Raw genomic sequence first — 27,709 nt, 5'->3', positions numbered from 1 at the left:
AGCAGACTGCCCATGGCCAACCTGGGGACAGTGGCATCTGTGACCATCAGTAATTGATGGACACACAGAAAGTTCTGCAGACAGGCTTAGCGTCTTAGGAGATTATTCTTTGTGCAACCCACCAGCAAGATTTCTCCTTCATTTTCCTTTCTGATAAGATCACCTAGTTTTTCTTTGAAGAGTTGACCCTCTCTACAGCTTCAGTCCCTTTAGTTTGCTGTGTCTGTCACATCTTCCTTGTTTCTAGTGTGGGTGATAGGACCTTGACAACCAGACTTGCCAAGATAGTGTCTCCATAAGATGCTGAATCCAAATTAGGCTGTAGAGAGGCAAGCCTGAGTCTTCAGCCATGCTATCCTGAATGCGTCAGATCTCATCTGATCTCAGAAGCTGAGCAGGGCTGGGCTTGGTTAGTACTCTCATAGGAGAGACAAGCTTGAGCCGTTTGGGACGATTGGGAAAGCAGCACACATTCTTAGAGGGTCATGTCGCTGGCACAGTGCAAGCCTGGAGCTGCTGGAGGTCATGCTGACACCACATGGGGAGAGCCTGCTTAGCTTGAGGAAGAGCAGAGCTGGGTGAGAGGAAATCCAGAGTTCAGCCAGCATCCTCTGAGTGCCTGGATCCAGCAATGGCTGAACATGGCTCCATCCTGGACTTTGCCGTTATACAAAGCTCTCGTCTTTCTTCAGCTACTTTATTTGAGCTTTTGAATCCTAGAATTTCGTCTTATACACACCCCTACACAGACTTCAAAAGGTCACTCGTATTTACATTTTTGTGCCTTATTTGGGGAGGGGCGCTTTTTCCCCCCAACTTCTAGGGGATGATCTTTTCAAAAGGGTTTTTTCCCCCTAAGTGGATTTGAAGGTCAGTTCTGTTTTAATTTCAGTTGTATGGAATTCTGGGAAACAATCGGTGTAATCCTGAATCTTGGGGGAGTGGGGGTGGGGATGGGGGTGAAATCTTGTTTCTAGATGTGTGGTTAAAAAAAAAAAAGAAGTCTTTCATAGAACTCACTGTTGATACAAAGAACCAATCACAGAAGAGAATGTCTTTGCACTCCTCAGCTTGTCCCGCTGACCAAGTCCAGGAGTCCTGTTTTCTGAGGCTGGAGAAATAGGGGTCAGAGTCCCAAGCCCAGGCTAGACCCAAAGCTTATTGAAAGCAAAACCAGCAGCACCTCCCAGACAAGCAAAACCAAAGTCACAAATGACATAAGCATTGAGAGGAACAATCCAATCTGCAGGGTCATTTATTTTTTCTTTCCATGTCGTGTGTCATGAGTCAGCAGAGATTTGTCATGTTGGTTCTGCTACTGATAACACGCTGGAAAAGTGTTATGCTGACTCTCTTATGCCAGTTCTCTGAGTTGGTGTGGGGCAATGAACGTGCCTCAGTGGTTAAGAGCAGTGTCTGCTCTTCCAACTGACATCTGTGGATCTCAGCATCTGCTTGTCTTAGAAGTCTCTAGTCAGTGGAGTGTCTGGACAAAGGCCTCTTCGTGGACCCAGGCAGGTCCAAGGAGCTGGAGGGTTGGTCTCCCTCTGGCCTGCAGGGGCCTGTGGGGCAGTGGAAAGTGTCTCAGAAGAATTAGACCATGCCAGAGAGAAGAACTGATAGGTAGTAGCAAAAGTTCAGAACCCCAAACTCTTAACTGAGAACAGCAGTTCACTGCTCCCGATCAGATTCCTGTCCTGGAGCACGTGACCATGACACCCCACTATGAGGACCATGACAATTGGTCTCATAGCATACAGCCTAGAGTTCTTCATGCTAATGAGGTGTTTGGATAGGGCCCTGAGGAAAGAGTCAATAAGCTTCCCTTCCCAGACATTCCATCCTGCAGAAGGTATTTATTCTCTGGTCCATCCTGAGTAAGTCACATGCATCCCTTTCTGCAGTGAATAAACAGTTTGGACAAGAAAGGACTGTCTTTCTTTCTCAAGGACCGCTGTTGGGGGAAGCCTTCATCATACCATGCCATGCCTAAGTCTTCCCCAGAAGGCTCCTCTAAATTCCTAGCACTCACCCAGAACATGTTGGCACCCCCACCGGGACTCCTCTCAGGCACACAGCACCCTCCCCTCCTTCAAGGTTCCCAGAGTCAGGGTCCCAGGAGTTTGAGAACCACAGCCTCCATCCCAGATGTACCACAAGCCCAGCACCCCAATGGGGAGAAAGGTGTTTCTCTAGCAGTCAGGTGGAAACAAAGAACCACAAGTTGGAATGAGTGTCAGGACAAGGTGAAGGTGGTACAGGAACTGAGAGAAGAGGGTGAATGACTTTGTACATTCTTAACTTCTTAAAAATTAAAGCATGTGTTCTCAAAGAGAGTTCTGTAAAAGCTTGGTTCTAGTGCCCCTCTGCCTGTCCCCACTGGAGAGAATCACTCCTTCTTCTGTCTCTTGAACAAGATCTCTCATGCTCAACTTTAGAGGTGGTTATATGATTTTTGTGGGATTTTTTTGTTGGTTGGTTGGTTTTGTTTTAATCTTTAAAAGATTTATTTATTCATTTTATGTATATGAGTACACCACCATTGCTCTCTTCAGACACACCAGAAGAGGGCACCAGACACCATTACAGATGATTGTGAACCACCATGTGGTTGCTGGGAATTGAACTCAGGACCTCTGGAAGAGCAGTTGATACTCTTAACTGCTGAGCCATCTCTCCAACCCTTGTTTTAATCTTTAGAAGGTTTTTGTCTAAACAAGTTTAATACTTTGCCTACATATGGAGATGGTCTATATTATGACATTTGTAACTTACCAGTGTATTTTATTTTATTTTATTTTATTTTATTTTATTTTATTTTGTTGTTTCCTGAGACAGGGTTTCTCTGTGTAGCCTTGGTTGTCCTGGCACTCTGGAGACTATGTTGGCCTCAAACTGAGTGCTGGGATTAAAGGTATGTGCCACCACCACCCAGCCTACCAGTGTGTCTTATTCAAAGCACCTTTACCTCTATAAGAGAAAAACACTATAATTTCCCTTAATTTTACAGATAAGAAAAATTGAAGTCTCTACAGATTAGGTTTGTTGGGACAGATTTAACACATAAGGTAACAAAAAGAGGTGATTTAAATAAGAGATACAAAAACAAAACAAAACCTTCTGGAATCTAAAAACCCCAGATCCCAGTGTCAGTGTGGCTGGATCTTTCTGAGAATTGTGAAGGAAGACCGGAGGTCTCACCAGCCAGGGAGATGGGCTGCTTCTCTGTCCCTTCCACGTCTTCCCAACACAGGTGTTTCTAAAGACAAATTTGTTTGTTTAAGCAAATCTGTGTGGTCTATTCCTGCTCACACCCTGGGTCCAGAATTGGACCCGGACTCCAATGGAATGGCTTCTCTTACCTCCAGAAGAACTGATTACCCAAGCATCCTTACAGTGGATTTACACATTGAAGTATATGCTCTGTCTGGAGCCTACACCACGCTCAGCTCCAGGAGTTTGACCAGCCTCCATTTGATCTTGATTGCCCTTGCTCCATAGATCCTGGGAAACCTACAAGTGGTGTTTGTTTAAAAAGATGGAGCAGGGTCTTTCTTTTTCTTTTTCTTTTTCTTTTTCTTTTTCTTTTTCTTTTTCTTTTTCTTTTTCTTTTTCTTTTTCTTTTTCTTTTTCTTTTTCTTTTTCTTTTTCTGTTTCTGTTTCTGTTTCTTTTTCTTTTTCTTTTTCTTTTTCTTTTTCTTTTTCTTTTTCTTTTTCTTTTTCTTTTTCTTTTTCTTTTTCTTTTTCTTTTTCTTTTTCTTTTTCTTTTTGCTCAGTCACATCTGCTCGGGCAAAGCAACAGATTAGATGACTGGATGATCTTCCTTTGGATAACATTGGGGGTGGGTGCACAACTCAGGTGCAGAGGACTCTTCCCACCGTCACCTCCAGGTTTGCAAACAGGAGATGAAGTATTTCATTCAGAAGAGAGTTGTGATGCTTTGCATGGTGGGGAGGAGAGGGAAGCATTTGGGAAGGAAAGGAAGGAAAAGTGAGTGCCCAAGGAGGAACCTGGAAGAACAGAAATGTTGGACGGTTGCTCCAGATGGGGACCTACTGCTATAGTGTGAATGTGTCCCAGAAAGTTGTCATGCTGGGAACACAACCCCAACGTGACAAGATTGGGAGGTGGATTCTGATAAGAGGTGTTCAGGTCACAAGGACTTTGCCTACATGAGCCAGCTGATGACATTCCAAGAAAGGAGATTCATTGCCACAAGAGTAAGTGGCTAAAACTACTTCCTAGCCTTCTCATTGCAGATTCTCTTACCCTTCTGCCTTTTGGCATGGGATGATGCCAGGAAAGCTCTTAGTTCTTAGACTACCCAGCCTCTGGAACCATGAACCAAGTAAGTCTTTGTTCTTTATAGTTTGCCCAGTCTTAGGTATTGCATTTTACACTGTGAGCATAATCAATGTAACTGTCCACAGAGAGATTTTTCTCCAAAGAAAGTTAGATCAGGAGTGGACAGTGCATGTCAGAATCCCTGAGCCAGTAGATGAGGGTATTTGGAGAGACAAAGGGGGGGGGCAGAGACTTTTCTTTAAAAATTGAATGAGTGCACATGCATGTGTGTGTGTGTGTACAGGTACACGTATGTGTGTAGGTGCATATATATGTGCACATGCATATGGTAGCCAATCTCACCTGAGAACAATCTCAGGTGTCATGCTTCAGGAACCATGAACTTCATTAAGACAGCATCTCTCACTGTCCCCAGGCTTGCTGATTAAGCTAGACTGGCCACTGAGTCTGTCTCCACCGGCCTGTGGGTTCTAGGAACCAAACAGGCCATCAAGCTACATGCAAGGCACTTTGCTGACTGAGAGATCTCCCCTGCTGACAAGATTTTATGAAGGTAAACTGAGGAAGGTTGTCTTGAGTTGTTCTGAAATAATCAGTTTTGATTGTAAGCATCAGTAATGATGGCTTTGATCCAAGACTCAGTGGGAGATTGCTGCAGTGAATATGTTAACGTGCTTTGGATCCCAGTGGGTCATGAGTGTGTGCTTGCTGCATCTGCCCAAGAGCTTTCTAGATTCATGAATGAAAGACACACACATACTCTCTCTCTCTCTCTCTCTCTCTCTCTCTCTCTCTCTCTCTCTCACACACACACACACACACACACACACACACACACACACACACATACATACACACATGTGCCAGCTAATTTTGATATGCCTTGACTAGCTCAATGGCTGCTCACTTCTAAATCTCCCCAAGGCTAGCATACATTCTCCCCTCCAACTTTCCTGAGTCAACATCTTTTAAAATCCATATTTCATCTCTGCTACCCCAGACCCAATCAGGGCCACTTTCCCAAATTCTTCCATGGCCGGTTGCTTTCTTTCCTGTCACTCTTCCTTCTAATCTCTCTGCTTCCTCATCCTGGCCATTCTCCTCTTCCTCCCCTCCCTTGGTCCCCTGACTGTGCAATCAAAAAGTCCCACCTCCGCCTTTGTGCCCAGCCATTGGCCGTTGGCAACTTTATTTCCCAATCAGAGCCAACTGGGGGTGGGCTTTTTTGGGAGCCGAATTAAGACAAAGCATTAGAACCAATCCAACAATAGATGGTTGGATAGAAAAATTTTTGGTGTAAGGTTGCTGTAGCCTTAGTGTAGAGCTGTAGTTCTGGCATAGCTCTTATGAAGTTTCTGTTACTGATAAAAAATGCATGTTATTGCTTCCTTTATAACCTTCTGCCTCTATTTTTGTTCAAAATTGACACAAATGACTTCATTGTGTTTTGTCAACTCTCACTGCATTTATCATTACCAACAGCCACATAACTGCGCAGGAGAGTAAGATGGTCCTTGATGCCAGAAGGCAAATGGAACTTCATTCTACTTTACCTGGAAGTATACATAATGACAGGAAGCTGAGCATGCCCTTTGGTGACTTCTCTGAGTCCGGGCCATGAAAAACATTGACAAGTGGAAATTAAGTGAACAGGCTAATCGAGACCCATTCACTGGCCACTCCTCAGAACCAGTGACCACCCCTCAGGTGAACAAACCTGGGTCCCCTGTTGAATGATAGGATGCGAACCCCTAAGCAAGCTTTCCCTCTGACCCCAGCTTAATCATGAGCCACTTACCAGACAGCTGAGAGGCCACCCTAGACCCTCTCGCCAAGCCAGACCAGTTTAGGCCATATGGTCCAGCCGTCCTGCAGAACTATGAGAAAGAACCACTAGGTTTGGCATATGTGTTATTCCGTTTTATTGCTTATGAAATGAAGCCCTGGGAAGACTGAACAGCTCCTGTCAATCATCTGCTTAAATGGAAAGGCCAGGGCTTAAACCGAGATCTGTCCCCTGCCTGCCTCCCATCAGTGCCTGACTAGAGTCATCTCTATCCGAAGGGACTTAGATTGAAGGCCAAGGCAGGAGCTTGTAGGTTGGCACTTGAGGCCACAGATAGAACAGGCAAGATGGTGGTCCTGACAAAGCATGGCACTGCCTTCACTTCATGACTCCCAGGGGGTTTCAAACTCAGCCGTGAGTTAACATCCTCGGGTGTTTGTTTGTTTGTTTTTGCAAATCTTAATGCTCCAGTCACTCTCCAAACCGAGTAAGACAGAATTCCCAAAGGACTAAACTCTGTCTTTTCAGCCCTCCCCAATAATCCCAAGGAGCCACAAAGCTTGATAATACATTAAACTTCCCTAAGCAGGAGCTCTGGGGGATAGGCTGTTGGGTTAGGAAGTCCCTCATGGGCATGAGGAGGAAAGGGGAGCCTCCTGAGGAAGGGAGGTAGGAATCTCACAGGATGGAGTCAATCAACATGCATATGTTGTGCACTGCTGTATGATTGTTTCCTGCCCTTGGGGACAGCTGAATGATGGGTATGTGGCTGTAGAATCACATCTCACCCTGACTAATGTCATGGTTATAGTCTCCATACCAGGAGTAGCAGGGGAGAGGAGAGAAAGAAGTTACATCCATCTAGAACAGAGATGGGGATATGTTGGTACAGGGTTTTGAAAGCACACACAGATCTCCATGTTTACCAGAGCTGTCTGGGAGGTGAGGGAGTGGTGGTGGTTGGTTGGTTAGGGGGTGGGTTAGGTGGTTGACCAGATTTGACCATCACTGTCCAGGAAGAGACTGGATACTCCCAGTATCCAGTTGGTTTTAGCTGCTACAAGAGGAAATCTCCAGCTGCACCGTGTAAGTAACATTTTTCTTTCTTGTAATTCCAATGGCTACAAAGCCCAGGGGCAAGACACTGGTTGGGTTTTGTTCCTAGTAAGGATTCTCTTCCTGGTTGCAGATGGCCATCTTTCACTAAGTCCCTGAATGCTGGGGCATGGAAGGTCCTGGTCTCCTCTTCCTCTTATGAGGACACCAATCTCTACCTTTACGACCTCAAGGTTAAGGGTAAGGAATCTGCATCCATAACTCCTGGAGGTCAAGGGAAGTGAGGTCAAAATACAGTGTTGGACCTTCCTTGATTCCCCAGACTCTTTCACAGAGCATCTAAAAATCATGGATGTTGGCACAGACAGAAAGACTGGGGCCGAATGGCCCAGTTTCAGCCACTGTGTCCTCCTCTTGTTTGTGGCATACAAGGATTTATGGATTCAATGTGGCAGCAGAAGGCTGTTGAGATGGCTCAGCGATTAAGATCACTGACTGTTCTTCCAAAGGTCCTGAGTTCAATTCCCAGCTCACATGGTGGCTCACAACCATCTGTAAATGGGATCTGATGCCCTCTTCTGGTGTGTCTGAAGAGAACTACAGTGTACCCATATAAATAAAATAAATCTTTAAAAAAAAAAAGCAAAAGAGAGACAGAGAGAGAAAGGAAGGAAGGAAGGAAGGAAGGAAGGAAGGAAGGAAGGAAGGAAGGAAGGAAGGAAGGAAGGAAGCTTTCCTTTTAAAAAAATGTGGCAGCAGACCCTTCAGGCTCTGCCAGGTCTCAGCTATGATTCCTCATGCTTGCTGATCATCTTAGCTGCTAATATCCCCTCCCTTTTGATGGTCTCTTTGCCTCTGAATCCTTAGGAAGCTATATTCTTCATAAAGATGTCAAGGGCTGCTGTGATTTGTCAGCTGAGGATGAAAGAACAAGCTGCTGCCCTTTCCATTCTCTCAACAGCTGGGCCAGGTGCAGGCCCATCGCCCCAGGTGCAGGCCCACCCCTCCAGGTGCATGTCCATCCCTCCCTCACACAGGCCACCTTCTTGGCTGGGAGCAGCCTTGTCCAGGCCTTGGGGCCACAGGAACCTTATAGCGTTCATGCGTGGGTCAAGCAAGTGAAAACAAGACACAGTGTGGCCACAGGGAAATCCAGAGCCTTTACACACAGCACTACCGACTAAGGACCATGTGTTCTAACTCATGAGCACATGGGGACAGTTTCCATTCAAACCTCTGTGTGACCACAAATAGGACAGTGATCAGCCAGACAAACCTTAGCCAGACGGGCTTCCTTGTACACACTTCCTGCCCTCAGCTCAAATTCTTCCTCTAAACCTAAAGCTTATAACAGTTATCCAAAGTGGACTCGGGGTATTCAGTAACCCTATCTGTTCTTCCCAATATGGCCAAGTGGATTAAATCTCCCTTTCTGCTTTTGCCATTAATCAATTCAGACATAGGTGTGCTGGGATGGGTGGCCCAACCTTGTCTGCTGGGATTCCTAGATATGTTTTTCCTCTTAAAACTCTCATAACAAACCCAAACAACCTGGAATTTGCAAACTCCACTCCTTTAAAATATCCTGTGCCTTTTGTTTATAAAATACATGAATTGTCAGGTGACACTCTTGATCTGGGGGTTGACAATATGTTCATTAGCTGTGTTTCCAAACCAGCAGCCACAAAGCCTTGCATCTGTGTGCTCTGAGGAGTATAGACCTCACTGAGCTGATAAGGTGGTTTAGTGGCTATTTGCCCCAGAGCCTGACAACGTAACTTTGGCCATCGGGGGTCACATAATAAAAGGAGAGAATTAGCTCCTGCAAGTTATCCTCTGACCTCCACAACATGAGCACAGTCTCACACACACACACACACACACACACACACACACACACACACACTCAAGTTTAAGCCCTGATTATCTTTATAGCAGAATAGATGCCACATAGTGATTTATACCAGTATCACCTTGACCAGAAGTATACTTATAGTTTTTTAAATAATGAAAAATTGCTACAATAATTATAATTCTTACAATAAATGCATAGATACCAGGGCCGTATCTGCGGGCGTTGGAAACAATGACATCATTTGTAGCCTTGGTCAACACTGTCTCCTTGTCAGGGAGAGCCTGTATCAGGATGCTGTTTGCTGAGGAGGAAGGAGAAGTTGGGGTCACCGAAGGCATGCAACTCTGTTTCGAAGGCATTTCACTGGGAGGGAGGAAGAAGACAAGGGGAAGTTCATTTTGTTGAATAAAAGCAACCAGGACATATTATATCAGAGAATAAGAAGCTAGACGAGGACAAGCATCAGGGAAGCGGCAGAGTGAGCCAGAACCGATCTGGGTAGTTGGATGGCGCTTGAATCCAAGTTCTGCCCACACCATGGACTCAACGTTGCCATCTCTGCAATGGGGACAACAGCAGCCTCTCCCTCTTGTAGGCACCCAGAAGATTAAATAAACTCCTGAATGCGGTGGCTTTCAGACATAGGTGGCACATGGAATACACACAGCAACAGCTGCTGACTGTTGCCCCAGATGGTATGACAGTGAACTTCATGTGCCAACTTGGCTTGGCCACCATATTCAGATATTCAGTCAAACACCAGTCAGGATGCCAGTGTGAAGGAATTTATAAGATGGGATTAATATTGGAAATAGCAGACCTTAAGAAAAACGAACAATCTAGAGTGTGAGTGGGTCTCCTCTTAGCTTCTGAGAGCCCTAAGAGGAAAATGGCTATCATCTCCAAAGCCAGTGGGAACTCTGTTTCCACCCTATATTCCAACATCAAGTCTTCTTTGTGTCTCCCACCTCTGACATATCCTTCCGGATTCAGCACAGCTGCAGGAGCCAACTCCTTAAAAGAATTTTTCTGTTTCCATCCCCTCCCCTCTCTTCCTCTCTCCTTCTTTCCCTCTCTCGTATTGGTTGTCTCTCTGGAGACCCCTAATGAATACTCTGGACCTAAGAGGTGGTGCCCTGGCGAGGACTTGGGAGCAGCAGAAAGAAAAATGTCTCCTCTGATAACTCTGTGGTCCCAGAAGTGGAAAGTGAGGTCATATTCTGGGCCTAAAGGGAAGCAGTTTGTAAAGGATGGTGGGGAATCTGGGGGTACCTGTGCTCAGGAGAGCAACTGGGGACATGAAAGCCCTCTTGAGGCAGGAACTAATCCATGAAGCTCCAATCTACAGGGCTGGGAGGTCCAACAGGGCAGGCGAATACCATTGGTTGGTCCCATATTGGCGCCCACAGCAGCAAGGATGCAAAGACTGTTGCCAAGTGATGAGCAAGGTGAGAGTGTTGATCTTTATCTCAAGTCCTGCCTATCCTCTGACCCAGAAGCTGGAAAGCATGAGGATTCCCACAGAGAATCCAAAGCTGTGCTCATCCAAAGGCATGACATTTCTCAGACCTTCCCATCACACGTAGCTTGGGGAATTTGTCCTCAGGCAAATCGCAAACTGACCTAGAGTTCCAACCAGATTATAGAACAAAGGAGGCCTGAAGGAAACTAACCAACGATGTTTGTTCTAGAAGAACAGTGAAGGTCAGAGAGGTTAGTGAGTCCCACCACCCCATCCCCCCAAAGATCTTGGCCTTAAGAACCTCAGGACTACAGAACAAAGCCTAAGAGTCCGGTACCTAAGTTTGAATTTGTAGGGAGATGGGGAAAAACTAACCCCCCCAGAAAAGTGTCCCTCAGGAAGGTATAGGCAGCAGCATTCTGGTCTTTGAGCAGTGCACTGCCAAGGCACGTATAGGGCACCGTCTGCTAACCCCTGGCTCTTTGGATCACTGAGGTAGTCCCTAGCTGCTGCATCCCTGGACTCCAGGAGTGGCTGTCTGAAAGAGTCATTTTGCTTTGTCACTCCTCTTAGCTCTCTACACTCCAGGCTGGCTTACATCCTATGTGTCCTCAGTCAAAGTTGTCTTCATTTACTGGAGAAGCCTTGGAGTTCAGGGAACCTGTGAAAGGCACAAGACAAGTTCCCTTCTGCCTGGCTATACTGATGACATCAAGGGCCAGATAAACCAGGAGGAAACTTAAAGGATGGGCCTACCTAAGTCCCTATCTTAAGTATTTGGAGATGGCTCCCTTCACCTATAGCTCTGAGCATTTAGCTAAATCCTGTCACAATACCATCACAATACTGGCTATTCCAGGTTTTGTTTTTTTTGGTTTTTGATTTTTTTTTGGTCTGATAACCTTGACCAGGTTAGTGTTCACAGATATTTATTATATTTAGTCTTCAGGTGGGAGTTACAAGTTCTAAGATGCTGTAGGAATTGCTGTTTGCTTTGATTGATGGTTGGTGCTGGTTTGGAGCTGATGTCTCGGGATTTGGCTGCATGTGTGGGTTTTCTAAGGGGCTTTATGTATCTAAAGAGTAGCAAGTGGTTTTGTCAGAGATACCTGACAAAGAAAGGCAAGAAGCTCACGGATCAGAAAGGACTCTGTGAGTCACAAAAGGCAAAAACAGACTGGGGTGAATACCTATGAAGACTGAGAAGGATTGTATAGACTTCAGGGTATCCCCTGATGCACAAGTTGAGGCAAGGAACAACCCTCACGAAATGACTGGAGCCATTTGCTTCTCCAGTAGCTGTGTCCACATGGTTGAGACAAGAAGCCATCCGGTGGCTTCTTGAATTTTCTCTTAGAGGTTTATCCAATGAGCTTAAACTTGGAAACAAAACTGCAAAACACAACATCTTTCTCCGAAGGTCTCAGGCATCAATCTCCCTGAAAGCCTCTGATTCATCATCATGAGAAAGAAAAAAAAGGGAAATGTCTCCATCCTCTGAGATTTTGCAGGGCTAAGCTGACAACGGATAGATTAATAGGAGAAAACCGCACACAGAGGTATTTAATGTGTGCGGGGGGGAAGTCACCAGAGTGTGATTACACACTTAGCCAGAGAGGTTTCGATATTCATTGATCTGTCTTCAGAGTAGAGGAAGGGAACAGAGAGATGCAGGCAATTCTTTTTTGGAGGCTAGTCAATGATTATTAGGGAGTATAAATGGACCAAGAGGACAGAATAGTTTGTAAATGATTTTATTTGGAAGAACGAATGGACCCTGGAGATGAACAATGACTCTTGATAAAAATCTTTCCCGGGGCAGGTACACTCCTCATTCTCGCTTCCTGTCATAAGAGTTGAGCTCACGAAACCCCAGGGAGAGGATGGAAGTCAGTTATTTTCTTCATTGGCACATCTGTCTGGTCTTCCAAGAGATTGGGGACTGCAGAGCCTCCTCCAGCATCTGCTGGTTTATAAGAGACTTTAACGTAAAATTGTCAGCATAACAGGGTGCCATATTTAGGGGTTGAGATTACCACACTCCCTTTGGGTCAGTCTTTTGCGTCAGAGGGAGCAAGCTCTGGCTACCAGACCTGGATGGTGGGGTCAATTAGCAGAAAACAGGACATGGGGGAGCCTCTTGAACAGAGAGAGAAACATGATGTAACAGTCCATGTGGGAGCGGCTCCCCTCTCTGGTTCTTTTGGGGAGGAGACACAGCTGAGTTCTGACCCTTGGAGTTCTAGCAGCCCACCCAAAGGACAGCTTCAGTCAGGGAAGCAGTCCTCCCCACAGAGAGCCTTCCATAGAGAAGTGTCTCAAGGGTTAAGCCAGGGTTGAAAATTACAAGCAAGCCTGGCCTTGAGTTTATGTGGGACACGGCCCAGGGACTAGCTCCCACATAGTGCCTGAGAATGCTATGCAGAGCCAGAGCTCTGTGATCATTATGTTCAGGCCTTCATGTCCCTAGATAGCAGGTATTATACATGCTATGTGTTTCCCCATATTTGATATTATTTGTTAGTGATTTCTGTGGCCACTATATTCATGGTTATGTTTTACAAACATTATTAATTTATTACCAATTTTTTTTAACAATTGCAAGGAAGAGAAATAAGAACAGCAATGACGACAAGGCAAGCAATAGATGCTAAAGTGTCTGGACAAAGCTGCTCTTGGGTAGCACTCTCCTGGTTGTAAGCAACAGAAACATAGGCCAAGCCAACTTAAGCAAAAGCGTATTTACTGAGTCTAGAAACTGGGAGCGCCTAGCATGGGTTGACCTGGGGCATGAACAGATGCTGAGGCTTGGCAAGCCTCTCTTTGAGTCTCTCTAGATCAGCCCTCTGCCATGCTTTGCTTTGGATGTTGGAAAGAGTGTTGGAGAGGAGGGTATGAGAAGGATCCCAGCTAGGCTCAAGTTCATGTCACCCGCTGTTGGAAGAGTTAGTTCCTCATCCAGAAGTCTGGTTGATCATGGTTTCCCAATCCACAAGCCTCTTTCTCCAGCCCAGGTGCCTGCAAATACGAGTGAGGTTTGTGGCCAGTGGCTCCCCCAAAGACCCACATGTTATGGAAGAGGATGGATTCCTGAACAAAAGAGATGACGTGTTAACAGAATAAAGTAGGCAGCGGGTTTGGGCTATTGCCAAGAAAAGCTTGCAAAAACCAAGTCCCATAGGTTGGCCAACAGTGTGTCCTCCTGCACTGAGATTGATGTCAGGGCAAACAAGACGTCCTCACTCTAAAAACAGACGTGAAACCCACCTTTACACATCATAGTACACTGTCAGCTACACGGGAGGTGTGGCCTCTAGACGGCGATTATGAACACACATGTACCTGTGGTTGGGGGGAAGAGAGCCATTCCTCCTTTGAAAGATGGAACGGTATTGACAAGAGTATCATGTTCCCTTGAAACCTCTCCATACCCCCCCATTTCCTTTCAAGTTCCAATCTGTCATATGCTACTCCATTATGATAATGCAGAAATAGCCTGTGTTTTAGTGTCACATGGTTTAAAGATTTTTTTTTTTAAGAAAGGGTTTCTCTGTGTAGCCCTGGCTGTTCTGGAACTCATTTTGTAGACCAGGCTGGCCTCGAACTCAGAAATCCGCCTGCCTCTGCCTTCTGAGTGCTGGGATTAAAGGCATGCGCCACCACGCCCGGCTGGCTTAAAGATCTTAAATGACTTTATTTTCGGTTCACCTCATAAAGTAAGTGTTCCAAGAAGTCAAGTAGAGGTGGCTTTGAAGACAGGAAAAGCGTAGAATGGATAGAGGTCTAACCCTGAGGACCAGGCAGCCTCAGGTGGGAGTGGCTCTGAAAGGCACTTATAATGACAGTTTCCCCATATGGGAAGCCAACTGGAAGACCTCAGCTACAGTGTTCTCTCCTTCCCTCCATGTCTTCATGTGTTAGTCACAGTGTATCTTCTAGCCTTGATAAAGCACTGCCTCACCCACCTTAGAGGTAGAGGAACTCAAGCCTTTCTTTCTGAGATGTGTGCTATGTGGAAGCTAAGAAAACTTGAGCTTTGGTGACAACAGGGTTCAGTGCGACTGCCTGATGCTGCCACCTACATCCTCCTCACTGCAGATATAGTGAGCTGAGGTAACCACAAGCCAAGATGAGGGAAAGAATAATGGAACTGTGGAGAGGTTAGGTAATAAACTAAAGCTGGTGGTTACCAACCTTCAGGCTTCTCCTCAAGGGAGAATAAATCTCTTACTTAAAACACTGTGAGTGGTGCCCTCCTGATATATATATGACCTTCTTCTACGAACCTTGAATAATGTTAACTTTGATAAAGGGTCTTTGCAGATGTAATTATGCCAAGGATCTTGAGATGAGATCATCGGGATGTAGGGAGGACCCTAAATCTAAAAACAAGTGTCCTAAAGAGAGAAGAGAAACAGAAAAGCACAGGGGAAATGAGGTGTGAGAAAGAGAGTGGAAATTGAAGTGGTATATCCACAAGCCAGAGAATGCCAAGGTGGTAGTCAGCCATCAGATGCCAATGGGGGGGCCCAGAGGGGAACTTCCTCCGAGCTCCCAGAAGGAACCAGCCCTGCCAATGCCTCAATTTCACAGTTCTGCCCTCTGAAAGAACCAACAAATAAATGTGTGCTATTGTAGGTCACCACGGTGCCTCAGAATGCTGGCACACACATCAGATTCATTTCTTATTTCAAACCCACTACTGAATTGCTACGCGTACCAATACTCAATATATAGTAGGCACTCAAAAAAATCTTAAACAAGTCAATGAATTTACATGTAAGTGCTCGACATAAGGCTTAATTCTGTCTTTTTCCTCAGTGGAATAGTAGGGAAGGCTGTAGAAGGCTCCCTGGACTAAATACCATTGTTTCCTCTGTATGGAGGTAATGGCACAGGCAAAGGTACGGAGTCAGGAGAGCTGGAGGCAGGCTGAGGGTAGGCAACTGGGGCCTGCACACAGAAGATGAAGCAAAGTGTGTGTGGGAATCCCAGGTGAAACTGGAAAGGCAGGCTGAGTCCAGCTCTGGAGACATGATGTCATCCTAGCATGGCACTTGGCCTCGACCCTGTAGGTAATGGGCTGTCACGGAGGTCTTTTAACTCAGGTGCAATGTGCTCAAAATCATGCTGAGGGGAAAACGGATCTGTCCTCATTAGCATTGACTCCAGACCTGCTGAGACAACAAGGCGTAGACAAATGGTCCACATTCATCTTTGCAAATACATAGCAATTGTCCAAATGAGCCCACTCTACACTGGCTGGGCTTCTGATTACAAAGTGCCATCATTCGGGGACACAATGGGGTGGGGGATAATCAGTAGAATTGAGAAGCTGTGTTCTCCCACCGAGACCACAGCCCTCCGTGAGTGCCTCTCCCACCGGCTAGCTGTGCCCATTGGCAATGATACCTGGCATCTCCCGGAAAGTGCCAAGATCTGCAATCACTTGACACACTCTTGGCTCTGACCCTCTGGGGTCACGTTGTGGCCATTTGAGCATCGGTAACAGATCTTCTTACTCACGTTTCATACCCACAGTCAACCCACACTCCTGGCCATGGTGAAAAGCAAATTTCCACTCCACACTTTTGGGGGTGGGATAGCAGGAGGAGGGAGCACAGGCCTCGGTTCAATCTTGGCCCAGACATTGGGATGTTTTCCATTCCTCTGCACCTTGATTTTTCTAAGTTGATGAAAATATCTAGCTCACAGGGCAGTGTGCAGATCAGAATAGCAGCGCTCCCAGGAGGTGTGGACTCTCTGCTCTGGAACTTCTGTGTAGAGCCAACCAACCTTTATTTACAAGGAGCTAAAGACGAGTTCAGGGCATGGAGACATGTCCAGGGGTTAACATGTGTGTTTGCTTCCCAGGCACAGGGTCAGAGTCTGAATCCCAGCATTTGGGTAACAAGCTAAGCATGGTCCTGTGCACACTCGTAACCCCAATGAAGGATTTCTGTGCCTTGCTGGCTGCCAGTCTAGCTCCAGGTTCAGTGAGAGACTTTTTCTCTGAAATAAGAAATAAGGCAGAGACTGATAGTAGGTACCTGACACCCTCCCACTGGCCTTGGAGCATATACATGTGTGGTGTGCATAACACACACATATACACACACACACACACACACACACACACACACACACACACACACAGAGTCAAGCACAGTAAACTGAAAACCTCCTAAGTATCAGTCCACTTCACACACTGTCATGCAAATCCAACACATGCCTGCCACTCAGCCATCCCAAACAACAGTGAATTTGAGTATTGGGGTTACCCTTGCTATAATGAAACACAACAACCAAAATCAAGTTAGACAGGAAAGGGTTTATCTGGTGTCCATTTCCCCTCGTTAGCTCGTCACTGAAGGCAGGAACTCAAATAGGGCAGGAACCTGTATGCAGTTAGAAAACAAACTAGACGGGTTGGAGAGATAGCTCAGCGGTTAAGAGCACTGACTGCTTCTTCTGAAAGTCCTGAGTTCAAATCCCAGCAACCACATGGTGGATCACAACCATCTGTACAGCTACAGTGTACTCATATACATAAAATAAATAAATAAATCTTTAAAAAAAGAGAGAGATAAAAGAAAACAGACTAGACCCACACACAAGACAGCCTGGACAGATTTAAAGAACACAATCCAGAGTTCTGGCCACCTTGGACTAGACATCACTCCAAGCTCTTGACAAAGATGACCTTATTGATCCCTCACAAATCCTTGAGGTACTCATTATTAACCCAAATGTACAGAGAATGAGATGCAAAGAAGCCCAGTTGCCTGCCCATGTTACACAGCTGGTTCACATTCTTCACCTCAACATTATAACAAGTGCACGTGTGTAAACACACTCGAGTGCACACACATACACACACACACACACATACATCCAAATTTCTTGATAACAGCAAGATCTTTAACATACCACTAGTCTCCCTGTCTGCTGTGGGTTCATTCTGTCCATCCCTGCCTCTCCTCTGCTTATCTCTGTATCCCAAGGAACTCCACTCGAGGTCTTCTTACCTCTGGCTTCTTGGTGGGTTTAGGCAATGGGATAGTATGGTAGAAGGGTAGGAGGAAATGAACAACAGGATGCTCCCCCAGTTTCTGTGCCTCTCCCAAGCTATCAAATCCTGCCATGACTTTAGATCATGTGGGCAGCTCTCACTTTACAGCCCAGCCATAAACCTCACCTCGGCAGCTCTCAACATTATGATCGATTCATAACGGTAGCAAAATAAAGTTATGAAGTAGCAATAAAAATAACTTTATGGTTAGGGGTCACTACAACATGAAGAACTGTATTAAAGAGGCACAGCAGTAGGAAGGTTGAAAACCACTGCCTTGCCTGGTCATCTTAAAGCACCAGTCTTTCTATCGTCCCCCTGCCTTGGGGACAGCTGTGGTTTCCTATGCTTGATGTTTCTGGATGCTTTCATCTCCTTCCATTTAGCTTCTCAGCTCACCGACCTGTGTATAATCAACTCCCTCTATTAAAATGCCCTGTATTTGAAAGACCTGCAGTGGCCAGCTATAGTGGTACACACAATCCTAGGAGGTAGAAGCAGGTGGATCTGTAAGTTCAAGATCATATGCAGGACACCCAAATCTACATATAGAGACCCTGTCAAGGAAGGAAGGAAGGAAGGAAGAGAGAGAGAGAGAGAGAGAGAGAGAGAGAGAGAGAGAGAGAGAGAGAAGAAGGGAGAGAGAGAAAGAGAGAAAGAAACAAGAAAGAAACAAAGAAAGAGAGAGAAAGAGAGAGAAGAAGGGAGAGAGAGAAAGAGAGAAAGAAACAAGAAAGAAAGAAACAAAGAGAGAAAGAAAGAAAGAAGAGAGAGGGAGAGAGAGAAAGAGAAAGAAAGGAAGCGAGCAAGAGAAAGGGAAGGAGGGAGGGAGAAAAACCTACAGTAGTTTCTAGTTTTCTTCCTAGATCCTTACTAAATAAACAATATATGTATAAATTATAAATACAGACAGTATTCCTGCTGATGGTAGGAGAATTATCTGAAATCAAAGCCTAGGCTTCCCTCACTCATACGCAAACTGACCTGTTAGTCTCTCCCTTGCCAATCAATAGTGTAGACACAATACATTCTTATTCAAATACACACACAACTTACTTTTATCATTTTCCCTCCCATAATTCAAGGCATTTTAAAAGAGTGTGTGAGCAGATGTAGTCCTGAGATGGATCAGGAATGATTGATAACATCACAGTGTCATCTGAACTTAAGGCTTCCTAGGGGCAATTCTTTATGTCCCTTTGTGTATAGAGACACTGCTCAGATCTGGGAGAAGATGTCTGGCTTCTGACACAGCATTCACTGCGCACAGGGGTGGGGTGGGCAGTGCTCTGCTGAGCTTCCGTACAGACTTTCCCATCCTGCGCCGATAGACCCCATGCCTAGGGCCCCTTGGTTGCTCTGAGTCTCCCAGCTATTAGGAAGGAAAAAGAATCTTTGCCGAAGCTGAAAAATCACATTTCTACAGTGCTCTTGGCCGCTGAGATCTTTCCGTGCTAGGACCACCCCTTCCTCACAAGAAGCAACTGGGAAACAACAGTACATAACAGCTCACCGCTGTTTTAAAGGCATTAACCTTTGACCAGTCTACGTGCTGTCATTAAGTCGTGACCACACCACAAGTCCCTTTTCGCACTCCCCCAACCGTGCTTCCTATGGGAAGCAATTTTGGCTTTTCTTAGGTGGAATCTCCAGGGCCATGCCCTGAACCTGGGGAAAGAGGCTGCAGCTCTGCCAGGGAAGGCAGCCAGCGCCATCTACTGCCCACATGGAGAATTGACTCCGACAGCATCCTCCGTGCACGGATTTCCGGCCACTGCTCTGGGCTCTCCCTAAACTCCATCTGCTTTTTCAGAAACGTCACAGCTTGCCAATTTGCAAATATTGGGAAATCACTTCTCCTCGCATTCTTCAAGGAGTAAATCTCCTGAGCCCATTGCCAGCAGAACTCACACAAGCTGCCAGGCAATTACCTAACCCCCAAGGGGTTCTACAAATTGAACACTCCAGCTATTTAAAACCCACCACCCGCACACACCGAATTTTAGGAAATTCAGCGTGCAAATTTCATCCTCAGAATTTCTCATGGCTACCTGAGTCTTTCCTAAGGGTTGAAAAATCTCTCTCATGAAATGTGAGACATCTGCTTCCCAGGGTCTCCACCGTCACTGCAGCTAAATAACAATTTCAAAACCAGTTGTTGGTTGGCATTTAAAATTTAGAGCCATGCTTTCTTTTCTCTTCATAATAGAGAAGAGGCTGGCTGTTTTCGTCTTCAGTAAGCCCTAATTTCTTCATCAGGATCCTGGCCATGAATGACTTAAGCTGCTCCACCCCTGTGTTTGTTAAGCCACCCCACAATCAGACCCAATCTGGAAACAAAACAAAGCCATGTAGAGCTGCACCCAATAAAGAGGGTCTTGACTTCTTCATAATCAGCTAGTGTTATCATTGCCCCGAGGGACTAACACCGTGAGAAGTAAACCCAAGTCCTGAATAAAATTGCAGAATGCAGGAACTTTCTGCGGGAGGTGTTGCTGTTGTTGTTCTGAATGAACCAAGGAACAAAGACAAGAGGCCAGTGCCTTGAAGAGATATGGGAGAGAATTCACAAATATCAAAAGAGCTGATCCTGACTCTCCACTTCCTGAGAGAGAGAGAGAGAGAGAGAGGGTGTTTGCGCTTTTGGGAGACATTATTGCTGTTTTTACCACCACTAATTTGTCAGGAATATCTTTTCCTGAAGACAAGTGATTTCACTCACCCTTCAATTAAGGATGTAGGAAGACAGTGAGGGCCAAAGAAGGCTTGGGGGAAGTGTAGAAGAAAGGGACGAGGGAAGGGGAAGGGGAGGGGAATGAGGAGGGAGAAAAGCCATCCTTCTCCCCTTTCCCAGTCTTAGGAACATGCTGCTGTAGCTAGACAGAATTGCCTTTTTGTCTTTTAGCTAAGTTGGGTTTTGACAGGGCCCTTTTGCTCTCCTGTCAGTTTCTCAATTCAGGCAATTTCACGGCTTCTTTTCTGGTGCTGAGACGTGTTTGTAGGAGCACGGTTGTTAGATGGAGCCTTGAGCACAAGAGCCAAATTGCTAAGCTGCCTCACCTTGACTGCAGCCCAGAACCTTACTAGAGGTTCTGTTGGTGACCTGCGGGCAATTCAGGCATAACAGAGTGATCAGGGATGCCGAAAGGCGACTGTGTGTCCCAGTTAATTATTCAGTGCAATGATGGCTTAGAGCTCTCCGTACACTCACATTCAACAAATTGGAATTTTTTTAAAAAATGGACTTCATTCATTCATTTAATAAACCTTTCTCGAGAGCAGTACTAAAGTTCTGATGACCATAGCTAGCTCATGAGATGGAATTGTGCTAAAGGGGAAGAAGAGAAGCCAGGTATGCAGAGTGACAAGGTCAAAGCCTAAGTCAGGTGCTTGGCTTTTCTCAGAAGAACAGGAAGGGAGGGCCTGCCATGAAGACCAGAGGCTGGGAGGTGAGGCCAGAAGGGAGACCTGGGATGGGAGACCAGGCTTGTGAGGCCTTTGTGGAGTTTAAAGACCACATCATTTCAAGAATCACTGGGACTTTAAAATGTCATAGTCACAAAAATAAAGCTGCTCCCTCAGCATGGTACCCCATCATCAGCTTTGACTCTGGGCTGACCCCCTTTCTGTGTGGTTCCCAGCTCCATACACATCAGCCACTGCAATCCTTTGTGCCAACATCTGTCTGTCTGCCTGGCGAATCCCTAGCCAGCCCTGAAGAGCCAGGTAGCTGTCACTCCCCTTACCAAGTGTCCCTTGACTTTTCTAGATTGAATTATTTCCTCTGCCCCAGACCATCTTGGACCCCGTCCCCACAGAGGGTCCCTGATGTCTCCCTGGGGTCTTCCCTGCCGTTCCTGATCAGAGGTTTCAAGGGAAAACGTGCCATAGAGCAGGTGTGCTGATTTTTTCCTCGAAAATGACCAAGCATTACATGAAGCAAGCCGGGGAGTGGGGGCGGTGATCGATCAGTTCTCTGTCAGTTATCCATGAAGAGAGGGCTAGAGTTTAGGCTGTGCAGGCTCCCTCAACTACAGCCTAAGTGACCCTGGGGAAAGAGCTGCCTCAGGGTCTTTCTTGATATGTAGACAGAGAAGTCACAATGCTACCCTTGACTCTCAGAGCTGTTGAGAAGGTTAAAGAAGGCTGTACAAAAAGGTACTTGAGATGGGGGGTAGATTCATCCCTAATGAGTGCTATTAGTATTAAGAAGGGTTGTGTTGTTTGGGACAGGATCTAGAAGTGGGCAAACCTACAAGGGAGTGAGAATCTCAAAGAGTTTGGACTCACATCCTCTCCATCAGCATGGCCTGGATACAGTCTAGCTTCATCGCCGTTCCTGATAAACTTATGTCAATGGTGGGAGGAAGCCATTTTCTCACAAAATCCCTTGTAAGGACACCACGGGGTAGAGGATCAATTCCACTATCCCCAAACTCTCCCCCACTTCCCTAGAACCATTTGCTAACCCCATCTGCGGTCAAAGGAGCCTGTTAAGGGGGCCTCATGGGACTGGACTTGGAGACAGGATGTCTGGGTTGGAACTCCTGTTCTGCCATCTGTCAAGTTAAGTGACCTTGGCCAAGAGGTGTCACCTAAGTCCTGATTGCTGCACTATAGAATCATGAATGCTACAGCCCTACCTCTGTGGGTATGGGTGAGTGTAGGCCGGAGCTCTGTGCTCAGGCTATAGTATCCGACTATTTCTGCTCAGCGCTGTTTCTATTGTTAGCTATATATCGGGATAAATTACCTATCATTCTGTTCCCCAGTTTCCTTTTCTGAAAACCAGGAAATAGTAGCTCCTGGCTCATCAACCTCAAGTTCATGTGAACACCCCTCAGCCACGTGAGACATTATTACTACACAGCATTTGTAGATGGGGCCTTCTAAGAGGTCAGGCAAAACAAAGCCACCTGGGTGGGCCCCACACTCGGCCTGTCTGCTGGGCTTGTGAGGAGAAGTTAGGACATTACACACAGATAGAAGACCCTGGGAAGACGCAAGGAAAGATGTCGTCTACAGGCCAGGGAGAGACTGCAGAAGAAGTGCATCCTGCCAAGACCTTACGTTTTCACTTTGAGTACTGTGAGAAAATCTGTTTCCGTTGTTTAAGCACCTGTCTGTAGCCCTTTGCGAAGGATTGAAACACTGCGGACAGAAGTGCTGAGCAGAATAGTCCGAAACACCAGTCTGCTCTGCTCATTCCTAGAAGGGGCCTGTTACCCACAGGGGTCTGTAGAGGGCGCTGCACTGGATTGGACATGCTCCTCAGTTCTGTACAGACGTTGCCATGCCTTTTTCTTTTCTTTCCTTTTTTTCCTTCTCTGTGAAAAAGGCATTTTTGAAGCCAGATGTGGCGTTCCACATCTGTAATTCCAGAACCAGAGAGATGGGGGGGGGCAGGAAAATGAGTTCAAAGCCATCCTTGCTACCTGGCAAATTTAAGACCAACCTGGGCTCTATGAGACCCTGCCTCAAAACAACAACAACAACAACAACAACATCAACAGCAAACCTTTTCCCCATACTGTCCCCAAAAGACTTCCTTTTCCCAAAATCACAACACAAACCACAGCAATGGTCACTGTCTATCCTCAATTCATTTCTGGTTCATCCCTCATTTCTGGTCCCTGATGTTTTAGGGACCAGCAGCTACATTCTTAGGCAGTAGTGTCCATGTTCTATGGATCAAGGAGGGAATGCATATGTTGCCATGGAGCTATCTAAGAGTCTCAGCCTACTCCCGCATCACTTGACTCCCAACAACGGTGTCTCTACTGTGCCAGGAACCTCGGACTTCTCAGAGGTCACCTGGTTGATGAAATAGAAGTAGGTGAATGTCGGGTTCCCAGATCTGACTGACCCATTCACCAGGTAAATAAGCTTTGATTTTCTAAAAATGCAGGATCATGGGTCCCGTGCTCTGGGGCTATCCCGGGGACCAGAGAGAATAAAGTTCTGTGCCCAGCCTGGGCACACTGCTGGGCTCTTCTGAGCCACAGAGCTCTCTAATGAAATAAAGATCCCCTTCACAAGCCCCAGTGAGGACTAGAGAGATAGCATAGAAAATGTCAGCGTGGGGTCCAGGTGTTAAGAAAACACAGTAGGGGCTACTATTATTTAGGCACTTCACAATTCCCGTGAGATATCAAAACACAGTTTCAAAGGAGCTGAAAGACACGGCTTTTACAATGAATAAAGTGGATGCATGTCAATGTCTTATTGATCTCATTGAAAATAACAGGGAAACTAGGTTGAAGGCGAAGCTTATTTAAATAATATTTTAGAAGTTTATACAAAAAAAAGAAAGAAAGGAAGGAAAGAAATGTTAAAATTAGCTTGCTGGCTTAGGCATCAAACTGGTTCACAGTGTATCATACGTGACAGCAACACAACCCTAGGCTTTCCCTGCTAGCAGGGGAATCCGGCCATTGGCATTTATGCAGGATGGAAAGCTGTGTGCTAACACAGCATACTCAGTATCTGGCTTTCTTCTGCAAGGAGTGGGGGAAACTCTCCTAAAGACATTGAAAGAACATTCAGTAAGCATGTGTAGGACTACCTCCTGAGGACCCTTGTAAGGATGAGCAGCTATCATTCATCCATTCGGAAGGACAGCAAGGCACTCAGTCCTAGTCTCGTTTGTTTCCAAGAGTTGGAAGATTTCCTTTAATAGAAGTAATCCAAGAGAAACTTGCTGATCCCCTCACTGTGACCTGCAGGAACACAGGATTGGTCCCTACCCTCTAGGCTCTCTGAGGGTCTTTAGAGGCAGGGGAAGAGAAGGGAGAATGACTTTAGAAGTAAATGATAGCTTTTACCCTGCACCATGGACCACTTTGTATTGCTTTAGCGTAAAGCCTGAGGCTTGTAACTTAAAAGGTAAAAAGGCTTATTTGCCTCCGACTCATGGTGGCTGGAGGCTCCGCACAGCTTAGCAAGGGTATCTCAGCAAAGACTCCTTGGTATCTTCAAAACCTGGCAGAGATGGAACCCCCAACATCTAGTTGTCACCGTCTACTAGATCTCACCTCTCAAAGCATTCACATGTCAACACCCTGGGGACCAAGCTTCTAGCACAGGAGGAGCCTTTTGGAGATATATAATATCCATACCATAGTACTATGCGAATGGGGAGTTGGACATCTACCCCCCCCCACAACACACCAAAGATGCCCATAGAAAGTGCAAGTCAGGAGTCAGTTACAGAAGGGACCATGATGTGAGAAGGAAAGGGTACATTAATTGGGGGTGAGACAAGGCCACCCAGGAAGCTGTGACCAGCCAGAGCTGGCTACTGCACCTTGCTTTTGCTGTTTGCTAATGAACTTGTTCCAAGACCCACCAGGCAGTAAGGAAAGAGCTGGGGCTGGGCTGAGCAGTGTTTTCTGTTTCCCCACGCCAGCCCCTACCCCTCCTTGCTTTTAAAGTTCTGCCTTGCAGGGACAAAAGGTCTGCACTCAGTCATTTGTACTTATGTATTAATCTAAACCAGCTGCCTCACATCTCCTGAGGTGTTTTGATTTTTCAGACTTAGACTTTTGAAATGGAATAAAAGGTACTGACCTGTATAAAGGAACGTGGCTCCTGCCGCAGAGGTGGGGGTGGGGTATGATGCCCGGGGCACAGAGCTTCTGCGAAGATCCTTGAAATCTCCATCCCTCCCACCCTCCCCAAAGAGACAGGCTGAAACTACTTAGCAACCAATGAGCAGAGCAAAGAGTCCAGAACAGGTAGAGAACACATCTGCTTTATCACCCAGATGGCGGCTTCTCTTACAAGACAGTTAGCTTTTATGAGAAAAGGTTGGCCTCCGGGCCCAAAGATGGTGGTAATAGGATCCCCTGAAATACTTCAACCTACCAAATTGGATGTGGTTTAATTGCCTGAGAAGAAGTTATTTCAAGGCTCCCCTTGGCCTTTGTGGAGCCTAGGATCATTGGTGACGCTGGAGGGTTCGAAGGGAAACGAGTTAAATTCAATAGTTCTCACCATGCCACACTTGAAGATCATTCATTAGTGAAATCTCCGATGCATTCGGCCTGGAAGAAAACGTGTCCCTTTCACCTGGTAACTGACTAATTCACAGTCTGAAGTGATCTGTCTGCCACCCCCGCCCTCCTTGATGCTAGCCTTGTTCTTCAGCCGGGTCCCTGGCTTTCCAAGTGAGTCTGGCTCATGGCCTCTGCTCCTATCTTCTGACCCCAGCAGCTCCCACAGCCTCCTGGCTCTTCTTCCTTCCCCAGGTTTATAGCATCCCCTAGCTTGGGTTTAACTGCAGCCTTTTCGACCTCTCTGGTGACTGTCTGTCCTGCATCTCTTTCCTCTTCCATTCAATAGACAGGCATCAGTGTTTACTTGGTTTTCTGTCAGTCACTGGGAAGACAGTGAAGCATCAAATGACCCCAGTTTCCTATTGTCGGGAGGGAGCTTCTTTTGCTGCCAATAGCCTACTCTTCTGCTGCAGTCATGTCGCTAAGAAGCCACCATTCTGAAGAGTCTGCAATGTGCCAGACACTGCCGTGGTACTGGAGAAACATAAGTGACCATCTAAGAGACACAGAGAGGAAATGGGTCCAAACCCATCTTTTTTTCAGGAGCCCACTCTCTCTCAAAAACAAACTGAATCGGTTCACAACTGCAGAGCCCTCGTAGCCTGATCACCAACCACTTCAAGGATCTGTTCAGTGCTACGATAGTGGTGGGTAAATGTCAGCTTGATTTCTGGAAGGGCATTTAACCCAAAGCAGTCACTGAAAGGGACAATAGAATAGGTCACACCGGCTTAGCGGCCAGGGACACTTCTCAAGAGGTGGCTATTGGGGTCATTGGTCAGCTTCTGAGGAGCCAGTACCAGCCTTGGTATCAATCTTCACAGACATCTTTTAGAAGGGCTAAGGAAGTTTCCATGGTCTTGGCTTCCATACGAAGAGATGTATGTCTCAGAGAAACACTCATCCAAGGAAAGGAGTCGAGCAGAGACATGGAGCTTGGAACCCAGAGTCTTCTGTGGTAGCCCAGAGTTGTTTCACAGTGCTCTGGTCTCAGTAGACCCAAAGCTATCAATGACACAGGCCTTTGGAATTCCTTTTCCATCTGCCCTCTACATACATGGTATCCTGATGAAGCTCCCAGAGCCCTAACATTTACGTATGTGCACACCTCAGGCCTGTGGTTGGTAGCTCTATGTGACTTTAAGGAAACAACCTTAAGCTCTCGCTCCTTCCTCTGTGTCATCTGTCTCCTCATTATGAAATGGAGAGAGCCCCTGCCCCGACTCATGGGTTCAAGATGACCTGGAAGTGAGTGGTGGCCACACAAAGGAAAAGCCATGTCCCTAGCCACATGTTATATTTTCCAGCACTCCATGCATTTAGTAACCAACCAATGGGGACATGGAACATTGGTCTGTGTCCCCTGAAAAAGGTATCCTGACCCATAGGAGCTTGAGGTTCCCATAAATGTGACCTTATTTGGAAATCAGGTCTTTGCAAGTAGAATCATGTTAAGATGAGGGAGTATTTGGTTCGGGCAGACATCCATCAGAACGATGCTCTCCTTAACAAGAAAAGAAACACAGTAAGAGGCCAGACAGAGGTTGGAGTGGTACAGCCATGCACCGAGGAACAGCGAGGAGGAGTCAGTCTTGCAACTCCAGAAGTGAAGTGAGGAGGTGGCGGGGAGCAGCTCCCTCTGCAGAGCCTCAGAAAGAATGCCACCTTCTCAACAGCATGGCTTCACCAGGAGAGAGAGCCGTGTTTCTGACACCCTAGCCTACCCAGCTGTGAAACTCAGTTACAGTGGCTCTAAGGTACAAACATAAGTGACACGAATTAGCCTTCTGAAGAGCTGGGTGTCCTCTGGGCCAAGATCAGTATGACTGACATTCCGACATGACAGAGATCAGATGATATGAACTCTTTGCAACCCACAGATCTTTCAAGACCTGCCGGTGCCTGTGGTTCAGAGTATAGGTTCAGAGAACAGCCCCTGAGCTGGTTTGAGAACAGAGAGAGAAGACTAAAGGAGCCCGAGTCGAACCCCAAATGAACGCCTCTTCAGTCTATGGCTTCAATCCTACAACCTCCTTGGGGGGGGGGGGGGTTGGTCGCATTTGGAAGTTCAGCGTGAGGTATATGGGGTTCCATAGGCTTCCTGATGTAAACAAA

The sequence above is a fragment of the Mus caroli genome, unplaced genomic scaffold, assembly GCF_978045245.1.
Source record: "Mus caroli unplaced genomic scaffold, Mus_caroli_1 scaffold_4, whole genome shotgun sequence".
Taxonomy (NCBI): Eukaryota; Metazoa; Chordata; class Mammalia; order Rodentia; family Muridae; genus Mus; species Mus caroli.
The sequence above is the reverse complement of the archived record's forward strand: the minus strand, read 5'-3'. Positions refer to the sequence as shown.